This window comes from Mirounga angustirostris, unplaced genomic scaffold, assembly GCF_029215605.1.
Source record: "Mirounga angustirostris isolate CCGP_5_RB_7025 unplaced genomic scaffold, mMirAng1.0.hap1 SCAF_8, whole genome shotgun sequence".
Classification (NCBI taxonomy): domain Eukaryota; kingdom Metazoa; phylum Chordata; class Mammalia; order Carnivora; family Phocidae; genus Mirounga; species Mirounga angustirostris.
The window spans coordinates 96,078,102-96,089,780 of record NW_026991716.1 but is presented as its reverse complement, the minus strand read 5'-3'; the positions used below and the strand labels follow the sequence as shown (position 1 = coordinate 96,089,780).

Sequence of the window (11,679 nt, the reverse complement as noted above, 5' to 3'; positions counted from 1 at the left end):
AGAAATGGAACAAATAATTCTAAAATTTGTATAGAACCAGAAAAGACCCCAAATAGCCAGAGGATTGTTGAAAAAGAAAAGCAAAGCTGGTGGCATCACAATTCCGGACTTCAAGCTCTATTACAAAGCTGTAATCATCAAGACAGTATGGTACTGGCACAAAAACAGACACACAGATCAATGGGACAGAAAAGAGAGCCCAGAAATGGACCCTCAACTCTATGGTCAACTAATCTTCGACAAAGCAGGAAAGAATGTCCAATGGAAAAAAGTCTCTTCAACAAATGGTGTTGGGAAAATTGGACAGCCACATGCAGAAGAATAAAACTGGACCATTTCCTTACACCACACACAAAAATAGACTCAAAATGGTTGAAAGACCTAAATGTGAGACAGGAGTCCATCAACATCCTAAAGGAGAACACAGGCAGCAACCTCTTCGACCTCAGCCGCAGCAACATCTTCCTCGAAACATTGCCAAAGGCAAGGGAAGCAAGGGCAAAATGAACTATTGGGAATTCATCAAGATAAAAAGCTTTTGCACAGAAAAGGAAACAGTCAACAAAACCAAAAGACAACCGACACAATGGGAGAAGATATTTGCAAATGACATATCAGATAAAGGGCTAGTATCCAAAATCTATAAAGAACTTATCAAACTCAACACCCAAAGAACAAATGATCCAATCAAGAAATGGGCAGAGGACATGAACAGACATTTTTCCAAAGAAGACACCCAAATGGCCAACAGACACATGAAAAAGTGCTCAACATCACTCGGCATCAGGGAAATCCAAATCAAAACCTCAATGAGATACCACCTCACACCAGTCAGAATGGCTAAAATTAACAAGTCAGGAAACGACAGATGTTGGTGGGGATGCAGAGAAAGGGGATCCCTCCTACACTGTTGGTGGGAATGCAAGCTCGTGCAGCCACTCTGGAAAACAGTATGGAGGTTCCTCAAAAAATTGAAAATAGAGCTGCCCTACGACCCGGCAATTGCACTACTGGGTATTTACCCCAGAGATACAAATGTAGTGATCCAAAGGGGTACGTGCACCCCAAAGTTTATAGCAGCAATGTCCACAATAGCCAAACTATAGAAAGAGCCAAGATGTCCATCAACAGATGGATGGATAAAGAAGATGTGGTATATAGATACAATGGAATATTATGCAGCCATCAAAAGGAATGAAATCTTGCCATTTGCAATGATGTGGATAGAACTGGAGAGTATTACGCTGAGTGAAATAAGTCAAACAGAGAAAGACATGTATCATATGATCTCACTGATATGAGGAATTCTTAATCTCAGGAAACAAACTGAGGGTTGCTGGAGTGATGGGGGGTGGGAGGGCTGGGGTGGCTGGGTGATAGACATTGGGGAGGGTATGTGCTATGGTGAGCACTGTGAATTGTGTAAGACTGATTAATCACAGACCTGTACCTCTGAAACAAATAATATGTTATATGTTAAAAAAAAAAAGAGAAGATAGTAGGAAGGGAAAAATGAAGGCAGGGAAATCGGAGGGTGAGACAAACCATGAGAGACTATGGACTCTCTGAAAAACAAACTGAGGGTTCTAGAGGGGAGGTGAGTGGGGGGATGGGCTAGCCTGGTGATGGGTATTAAAGAGGGCACGTACTGAATGGAGCACTGGGTGTTATACACAAACAATGGATCATGGAACACTACATCAAAAACTAATGATGTAATGTATGGTGATTAACATAATAAAGTAAAAAAATAAAAAGATAAAAAATAAATTACAGAAGCAGCCCAAGTATCCAATGGAATATTATTCAGCCATAAAAAAGAATGAAATCTTGCCATTTGCAATGACATGGATGGATCTAGAGGGTATAATGCTAAGTGATATTTCAGAGTCAGAGAAAGACAAATACCATATGATTTCACTTATATGTACAATGTAAGAAACAAAGAAAGGAGTGAAAAAAAAAACAGGCTCTTAGGGGTACCTGGGTGCCTCAGTTGGTTAAGTATCTGCCTTCAGCTCAGGTCACAATCCCAGGATCTTGGGATCGAGCCCTGCATCAGGCTCCCTGCTCTGTGGGGAGTCTGCTTCTCCCTCTCCCTCTGCCTACCTCTCCCCCGCTTATGTGCTTGCTCTCTCGCACTCTCGCTCTCTCTCTCTGTCAAATAAATAAATAAAGACTTTTTAAAAAACAGACCCTTAAATACACAGAGCAAACTGCTGGTTACCAGAGGGGAACAAACTGGTGGAGGGATGGGTGAAATAGATGAAGGGGATTAAGATTACATTTATTGTGATGAGCACTGACTAATGTATAGGATTGTTGAATCACTATATTGTACACCTGAAACTAATATAACACCACAGGTTAACTGAGAGACAACCAAGAGTTAGGAAGGGTTGAACGAATGATAAAGTTCATCTCCTGTAGGAGATAACTCCTTTAAGATAAGACGAGGTGGTTGTTTTATCTAGAAACCAACAGAGTGTCAAGGAAAATTGAAAATCAGAGGAATATGTTACTAACAAAAGAACAAAACAAAACCGCAGAAAAAGACTTCAATGAAACAGAGATAAATGATTTACCTGATAAAGAGTTAAGATAACAATCATAAAAATGCTCACCAAGGTTAAGAGAACAATGCATGAACAAAGAGACAATTTCAACAAAAAGATACAAAATATAAAAAAAATACCAAACAGAAGTCACAAAGCTGAAGAATTCAATAATTCAACTGAAAAATGCAATAACAGACTAGATGAAGCTGAATAAAGGATCAGTGAATTCAAAGACATGGCAGTGCAATTCAACCAGTCAGAGTAGCAAAAAGAAAAAAGAATGAAAACCAGTGAAGATAGTTTAAGAGACTTATGGAAAAACATCAAGAAGACCAATATTTGCAGTACAGGAGTCCCAGAAAGAGAAGAGAGAGACAAAGGAGTAGAAAACTCATTTGAAGAACAAATGGCTGAAAAGTTCCTTAACCTGGGCAAGGAAACAGATATCCAGATCCAGGACTCCCAGAGAGTTCCAAGTAAGATGAACTCAAATTGACCGCACTCCAAGACACATTATAAGTAAATTGTCAAAAGTTAAAGAAAAGGGGTGCCTGGGTGGCTCCGTCCCTTAAGCATCTGCCTTCAGCTCAGGTCATGATCCCAGGAGCCTGGGATCAGGCCCCGCATCAGGATCCCTGTTCAACAGAGGGTCTGCTTCTCCCTTTCTCTCTCCCTCTGCCTCTCCCCTGCTTGTGCTCATGCGCTCTCTCTCAAATAAATAAAATCTTTTTTAAAAAAAAGTTAAAGAGGGATGCCTGGGTGGCTCAGGCAGTTAAGCATCTGCCTTCAGCTCAGGTCATGATCCCAGGGTCCTGGGATCAAGTCCTGCATCGGGCTCCTTGCTCAGCAGGGAGCCTGCTTCTCCCTCTGCTGCCCTTCCTGCTTGTGCTCTCTCTCGCTATGTCAAATAAATAAATAAAATCTTTAAAAAATAAATAAATAAATAAGAGTTAAAGAAGGAGAGGATCTTAAAAGCAGCAAGAGAAAAACTTGTTATGTATGAGGACATGCCACTAATACTATCAGCAGATTTTTCAGCAGAGACTTTGCAGGACAGAAGAGAGTGGCATGACAAATTCAAAGTGCTCAAAGAAAAACACTGCCATACAAGAATACTCTACTCAGGGCGCCTGGGTGGCTCAGTCGTTAAGCGTCTGCCTTCGGCTCAGGTCATGATCCCAGGGTCCTGGGATCGAGTCCCGCATCGGGCTCCCTGCTCTGCGGGAAGCCTGCTTCTCCCTCTCCCACTCCCCCTGCTTGTGTTCCTGCTCTCACTATGTCTCTATCAAATAAATAAATAAAATCTTAAAAAAAAAAAAAAGAATACTCTACGCAGCAAAATTGTCCTTCAGAATTGAATGAGAGAGTCATCCAGACAAGCAAAAGCCAAAGGAGTCAGCACCACTAGATCAACCTTCCAAGAAAATGTTAAAAGGATTTCATTAAGCTGAAATGAGAGGTACTAATTAGTAAGAAATACATATGAAAGTATAAATTTCAGTAGTAAAGATATATAAATTCAGAATAATCTGTTATGATGGTGATGGGTAAATCACTTGTAAACCTAGTATGAAGGTTAAAAGACAAAAATAGTAAAAATAATACTACATAATTAATACTAATAACTACATAACAAAAAATCATAACTACAATAATTTGTTACTGGATACACAAGATAAAAAGATTTAAATTGCGACATCAAAAACAAAATGTGGGGTGGGGAGAGTAAAAATATAGAGCTCTAAAATGCATTCAAATGAGACTACAGGGAAGATGGTGGCAGAGTAGGAAGATCTTGGCTCACCTCATCCCACAAATACAACTAGAATACTACTAAATCATCCTAAATACCCCAGAAACTGATCTGAAGATTGGCAGAGCAAACACCACAACTAAAGATAGAGAAGAGGCCAAATCGAAGAAGGCAGGAGGTGTGGGGATGTAGCTTGGGAGAGAATGGATCGTGGCCACTGTAGTGGGGAGGGAGCCACAGTCATGGAGAAAGGCAAGAGACAGTCTAGCACACAGGGGAGTGCATGGGAAAAACTAATCTCCATAGCAATTGGCTTAGAAAGCAAGAGAGCCCGGATTTCATGAGTTCTTGCAACCAATGGGGCTTAAAGCCTGGAGTTTTAAAGGTCAGCGTGCTTGGCTCTGGGAGAGCTTGGAGGACATTGGCGCTGCTCTTGGAGAAGAGGCTGGGCAAATAGCCTGTGGACAGACAGCATGGAAACAATCTGAAGAGCGCCTGAGGCACAGAGTGCAGAGGTTAGTTGCTAATCTCAGAGCATGTCCCAGAGAAGGAACATTCACAGTGAGATGCCTCTGAGAACAAAGGAACTAACAGGTGCTATTTCTCCCCTCTGCCCCTCAGCATAAACAGAGCCACCTGTGGGAACCTGTGGAGGGAGAGCCAACACTCACTACATGACTTGCTTACACCAAGCCCTGCCCCAGTGCACTCCAGAAAAACCACCCTTCTCTGTCACGCTTGCCTCAGTCGCAGTGCGGTGGGCCCCCTCCCCAAGAAGACCAACCCAAACCCCTGCCAACACCACATCTCCTAACCCGGGAGTTTTGAGAGGCTTTAGTTCCAGTGGCAGTGGCCATTGGTCTCATTTCACAAGCAGACCAGAGCACACCTAGTTAAAATTCACCACATTCAGGCCAGGGACCAACACTGCCCGCAGCCGACAAAGAGAGCCTCTGCAGATGACTGGCCTGAAGGATAAAGCAGCCAGGACACAATAGCAGAGAGTACACAGCACACATTAGAGACACTCCCAGAAGTGCCAGGGCCTGGGGAATGGGAGACACTACACTGCAGAGCACTACAGAACCTCTTCTTCACAAAGCCATCACCCTCAAGAACAAGAGACATAGCTGACTTTCCTAACACACAAAAAAAAACAGGCACAGAGACTTAGACAAAATGAGAAGACAAAGGGATTTGTTCCAAATGAAAGAACAGGGCAAGGCCACAGCCAGAGATGTAAGTGAAACAGATATAAGTAACATGCCTGATGGAGAATTTAAAGCAATGATAATAAAGATATTCATGGGACTTGAGAAAAGAATAGAGTACAGCAGTGAGACTATCAACACAGAGATAAGGAATAATATAGCAGAGATAAAGCACTCAATAAATGAAATAAGAAACATGCTCAAGGAATGAATAGCTTGGAAGAAGCAGAAAAACCAAGTAATGACTCAGAAGCCAGAGTAATGGAAAGTAATCAAGCTGAACAAAAGAGAGAAAAAAAGAATTATGCAAAATGAGATTAGACTTAGGGAATTCAGTGACTGCATCAAACATAATAATATTCATATTATAGGAGTCCCAGAAGAAGAGAGAGAAAAGGGGTAAGAAAATTTATTTGAAGAAATAATAGCTGAAAACTTCCCTCATCTGGGGAAGGAAACAGATATCCAGATCCAGGAAGCAGAGGACCCCCAACAAAATCAATGAAAGCAGATCCACACCAAGACAAATTGTATTTAAAATGGCAAAATACAGTGATAACAAAAAAAAAATATTAAAAGCAGCAAGACAGGGGCCCCTGGGTGGCTCAGTCGTTAAGTGTCTGCCTTCGGCTCAGGTCATGATCCCAGGGTCCTGGGATCGAGCCCCACATCGGGCTCCCTGCTGGGCGGGGAATCTGCTTCTCCCTCTCCCACTCCCCGTGCTTGTGTTCCCTCTCTCGCTGTGTCTCTCTTTGTCAAATAAATAAATAAAATCTTAAAAAAAAAAAAAAAAAAAAAAAAGCAGCAAGAGAAAAGAAGACAGTTACATACAAAGGAAACCCCCATAAGGCTATCAGGGGATTTTTCAGCAGAAACTTTCCAAACCAGAAAAGAATGGCATGATCTATTCAAAGTGCTGAATGAGAAAATCCTGCAGCCAAGAATACTCTATCCAGCAAGGCTATCATGCAGAATAGAAAGAGAAATAGTTTCCCAGACAAATAAAAGTTCATGATCACTAAACCAGCCCTTCAAGAAATATTAAAGGGGACTCTTTGGGTGGAAAGGAAAGACCAAAATCACAGTATGAAGGTAGGAAACAAAATGCAGTAAAAATGAATATTTCTGTTAAAAAAAAAATGAGTCAAGGAAGTCACAAAATAAAAGGATGTAAAATATAACACTATATACCTAAAACATGGGGAGGAGAGGAGTAAAGAATGAGTTCAAAATTAAATGACCATCAACTTAACATAGACTACTATATGCAGAAAATGTTATATACAAACCTAATGGTAACCACAAATCAAAAACCACTAATATGCAAAGAATAAAGAGAAAGAAATCCAAATATATCACTAAGGAAATCCAGCAAACCATAAAAGCAAGAAAGACAAGAAAGGATCAGAGAAAATCTTCAAAAGCAACCACCAAAAAAGTAATAAAATGGCAATAAGTACATATCTATCAATAATAACTTGGAATGTAAGTGAACTAAATGCTCCAATGAAAAGACATAGGGTGACAGAATGGATTAAAAAAAAAAAAAAAAAAAGACCCATCTATATGCTGCCTACAAGAGACTCATCTTAAACCTAAAGACACCTGCAGATTGAAAGTGAGGGAATGGAGAAACATCTATCATGCAAATGGATGTCAAAAGAAAGCTGGAGTAGCAACACTTATATCAGACAAAATAGACTACAACAAAGACTATAACAAGAGATAAAGAAGGACACTATATAATAATAAAGGGGATATTCCAACAAGAAGATATAACAATTATAAATATTTATGAACCCAACAAAGGAGCACCCAAATACATAAAACAGTTAACAACATAAAGGAACAAATCATTAGTAATACAATAAAAGTAGGAGACTTTAACACCCCATGTACAGCAATGGACAGATCATCTAAACAGAAAATCAGCAAGGAAACAATGGCTTTGAATGACACACTAGACCAGATGGATTTAACAGATATATTCAGAACATTCCATCTTAAAACAGCAGAATACACATTCTTTTCAAGTGCACACAGAACATTCTCCAGAATAGATCACATATTAGACCACAAAACAAGCAAATTCAAGACGATGGAAGTCATCCCATGCACCTTTTTTGACCACAACACTATGAAACTAGAGGTCAACCAGAAAAAAAAGTCTGGAAAGACTGCAAATACATGGAGGTTAAATAACATGCTACTAAACAATAAATGGGTCAGCCAGGAAATAAAAGAAGAAATTTAAAAGTACATGGGAACAAATGAAAATGAAAGCATAACAGTTCAAAGCCTTTGAGATGCAGCAAAAGCAGTTCTGAGAGGGAGGTTTATAGCAATACAGGCCTACCTCAGGAAGCAAGAAAAATCTCAAATGAACAACCCAACCTTAAACCTACAGGAGCTAGGAAAAGAACAGCAGACAAAACCTAATACCAGCAGAGGGAAAGCGATAATAAATATTAGAGCAGAAATAAATGATATAGCACTAAAAAAACCAATAGAACAGATCAGTGAAAGCAGAAGCTGGTTCTTTGGAAAAAAAAATCAATAAAATTGATAAATTTTATTTTTTTATTTTATGATTTTATTTTTTTTTATCAGACTTATCAAGAAAAAAAGAGAAGGGATCCAAATAAATAAAATCACAAATAAGAGAGGAGAAATAACAACACCACACAGAAATTATAAGAGTATTAGGAAGAACTATATGCCAAAAAACTGGACAGCCTAGAAGTGGATCAATTCCTAGAAACACACAACCTATCAAACTGAAACAGGGCTTCCGTTCCCTCCCCGGCAGGGCGCAGCGGAGGCCGAGGCTGGATCGGGGTCCCAGCCTGCCCGTCCCAAATCCCGCCAAGGGCGCCGCCGCGCGGAGGCCGAGCCGAAGCGGGCACAGGGGAGCGGGAGCCCGGGCCGTCACCACCCGGGAGCGAGGGCGCAGCCGCGGCGGGCGGCCGGCGGCCACGGGCACCCGACAGAGCGCAGAGCCTCGCCGCGTTCAACAAAGGCAGCCCGAGCGCGCGCAGCGTTTGCAACTCCAAAATGCAGGACCCACAGTGCGTGCAGCCGCGTCGGAAACTTGCAGCTGCCTTCCTGGCATTCGTTTTCATCTTGGCAGCTGTGGACACTGCTGAAGCAGGGAAGAAAGAGGAGGCAGGAAAAAAAGTGAAGAAGTCTGACTGTGGGGAATGGCAGTGGAGTGTGTGCGTGCCCACCAGTGGGGACTGTGGCCTGGGCACCCGGGAGGGCACCCGGACTGGAGCCGAGTGTAAGCAAACCATGAAGACCCAGAGATGTAAGATCCCCTGCAACTGGAAAAAGCAATTTGGAGCAGAGTGCAAATACCAGTTCCAGGCCTGGGGAGAATGCGACCAGAACTGGAAGTCTGAAGCGAGCCCTCCACAACGCCGACTGCCAGAAGACAGTCACCATCTCCAAGCCCTGTGGCAAGCTGACTAAGCCCAAACCTCAAGCAGAATCTAAGAAGAAGAAAAAGGAAGGGAAGAAACAGGAGAAGATGCTGGACCAATAGATGCCACCTTCTGTGGAACATGAAAAGGACATCAGCAAACAGGATCAGTTAACTATTGCATTTATACCTATGTAGGCTTTTTATTCAAAAATTATCTATAGCTTAAGTACACAATAGGCAGAAACACAAAGAACAGAAAAATTTTGTAGTAGCGTTTTTTTAAATGCATACCATAGGACCACTAGGGGCTTATAATAAAGGACTGTAATCCTATTTAGAAAGTTGACTTATAGTACATGATACATGGTAGAAAATTGAGGTAAGTTTTTTGAAGTTATGTGATATTTTACATTTAAAATCTTTTTTTTTTCCATTTTTTTTCTTTTGGCAGCAATTTACGTGTTATGACCATGTAAACTACTTTTCTTGTTAGATAATTTTTTCACCTAGACTTTTTTTCCCAATTGAGAAAAATATATACTAAACAAAGCAGCAATAAAATACAATCATCCTATCTGAGGAAAATATCTTGTTTTCTGCCAGTGGATTTAAAAAACAAAAACAAAACCAAAAACTTTGGTCAGCAAAATGGGGGAGCACGGCATGCTCTAATTCAATGTTGACTTTTTTTTTTTTAAAGATTTTATTTATTTATTTGACAGAGACAGCAAGAGCAGGAATACAAGCAGGGGGAGTGGGAGAGGGAGAAGCAGGCTTCCCGCTGAGCAGGGAGCCCGATGTGGGACTCGATCCCAGGACTCTGGGATCATGACCTGAGCCAAAGGCAGCCGCTTAACGACTGAGCCACCCAGGCGCCCGACTTTTTTTTTTTTTTTTTAAAGAAAAGCATTAAAAGAAATTCTTTCATTTTGGCAGGAACATTTGTTTTCTTGATGAAATTATTTTTCCTTCTGAGGAAAAAAAAGACTAGGAAAATAAATCAAGGTGATGCTGAAAAAAAAAAAAACTGAAACAGGAAGAAATAGAAAATTTAAACAGGCCAATTATCAGCAAAGAAATTGAATCAGTAATCAAAAAACTCCCATCAAACAAAAGTCCAGGATGGCTTTTGGCTTCACAGGCAAATTCTACCAAACATTTAAAGAGTTAATACCTACTCTTCTCAAACTATTCCAAAACAATAGAAGATGAAGGAAAGCTTCCAAATGTATTCTATGAGGCCAGCATTACCCTGATACCAAAACCAGATAGACATTACAAAAAAAGACAACTATAGGCCAATATCTATGATGAACATAGGCTCAAAAATCTTCCATGAAGTATTAGCAAACCAAATCCAACATTACATTTAAAAAATCATTCACCACAATCAAGTGGGATTTATTCCTGGGTTGCAAGGGTGGTTCAATATTTGAAAATCAATGATAAATCACAATAAGAACCATTTGATATTTCCATAGATACAGAAAAAGCATTTGACAAAGTACAACATCCATTCATGATAAAAAAAAAAAAAAAAACTCAACAAAAGTAGGTTTAGAGGGAACATACCTCAACATAATAAAGGCCATCAATGAAAAACCCACAGCTAACATAATCCTTAATGGGGAAAAACTGAGAGCTTTTCCTCTAAGGTCAGGAACAAGACAGGGATGTCCACTCTCATCACTTTTATTCAACATAATACTGGAAGGCCCAGCCACAGCAGACAACAAAAAGAAGTAAAAGGCATCCAAATTGGTAAGGAAGAAGTAAAACTTGCACTATTTGCAGGTGACATGATACTATATATACAAAACCCAAAAGACTCCAACAAAAGACTGCTAGAACTGATACATGAATTCAGTAAAGTCACAGGATACAAAATCAGTATACAGAAGTCCATTGCATTTCTATACACTAAAAATGAAGGACCAGAAAGAGAAATTAAAAAAACAATCTCATTTGCAACTGGACCAAAAACAATAAGATACCTAGGAATAAACCTAACCAAAGAGATGAAAGATCTGTACTCTGAAAACTATAAAATAATGATGAAAAAAACTGAAGGTGACACAAAGATATGGAAAGACATTCCATGCTCATGAATTGGAAGAATATTGTTAAAAGGTCTATACTACCAAAAGCAATCTACACAATTAATGCAATCCTTATCAAAACACCAACAACATTTTTCATAGAACTAGAAGAAATAATACTAAAATTTATATGGAACCACAAAAGACTCTGAATAACCAAAGCTATCTTGAAACAGAAAAGCAGGGGACTGGATATTAAGGAGGGCACTTGTGATGATCACTGGGTGTTATATGTAAGTGATGAATCACTAAATTCTACTCCTGAACTGATTATTACACTATATGTTAACTAGAATTTAAATAAAAACTTTTAACATTTCATGTTTAAAAAAAAAGAAAATGAAAAGCAAAGCTGGAGGTATCACAATCCTAGACTTCAAGATATATTACAAAGCTGTAGTGATCAAAACAGTATGGTACCAGCACAAAAATAGACACACAGATCAATGGAACAGAACAGAAAACCCAGGGCGCCTGAGTGGCTCAGTTGGTTAGCATCTGTCTTTGGCTCAGGTCATGATCCCACAGTTCTGGGATCAAGTCCCACATTGGGCTCCCTGCTCAGTGGGGAGACTGTTTCTCCCTCTCCCTTTGCCCCTCCCCCTGCTTGTGCTCTCTCTCGCTCTCAAATATG

General features: G+C 40.2%; 1 pseudogene across 1 annotated transcript; it reads left to right on the top strand.

Annotated features, from left to right (window-relative positions):
* Positions 1 to 8,576: 8,576 nt before the first annotated feature.
* Positions 8,577 to 9,555, top strand: LOC123836359 (pleiotrophin-like; annotated as a pseudogene). The gene has a single exon (XR_008505368.1). The product of XR_008505368.1 is annotated as a pleiotrophin-like (transcript).
* Positions 9,556 to 11,679: the final 2,124 nt, after the last annotated feature.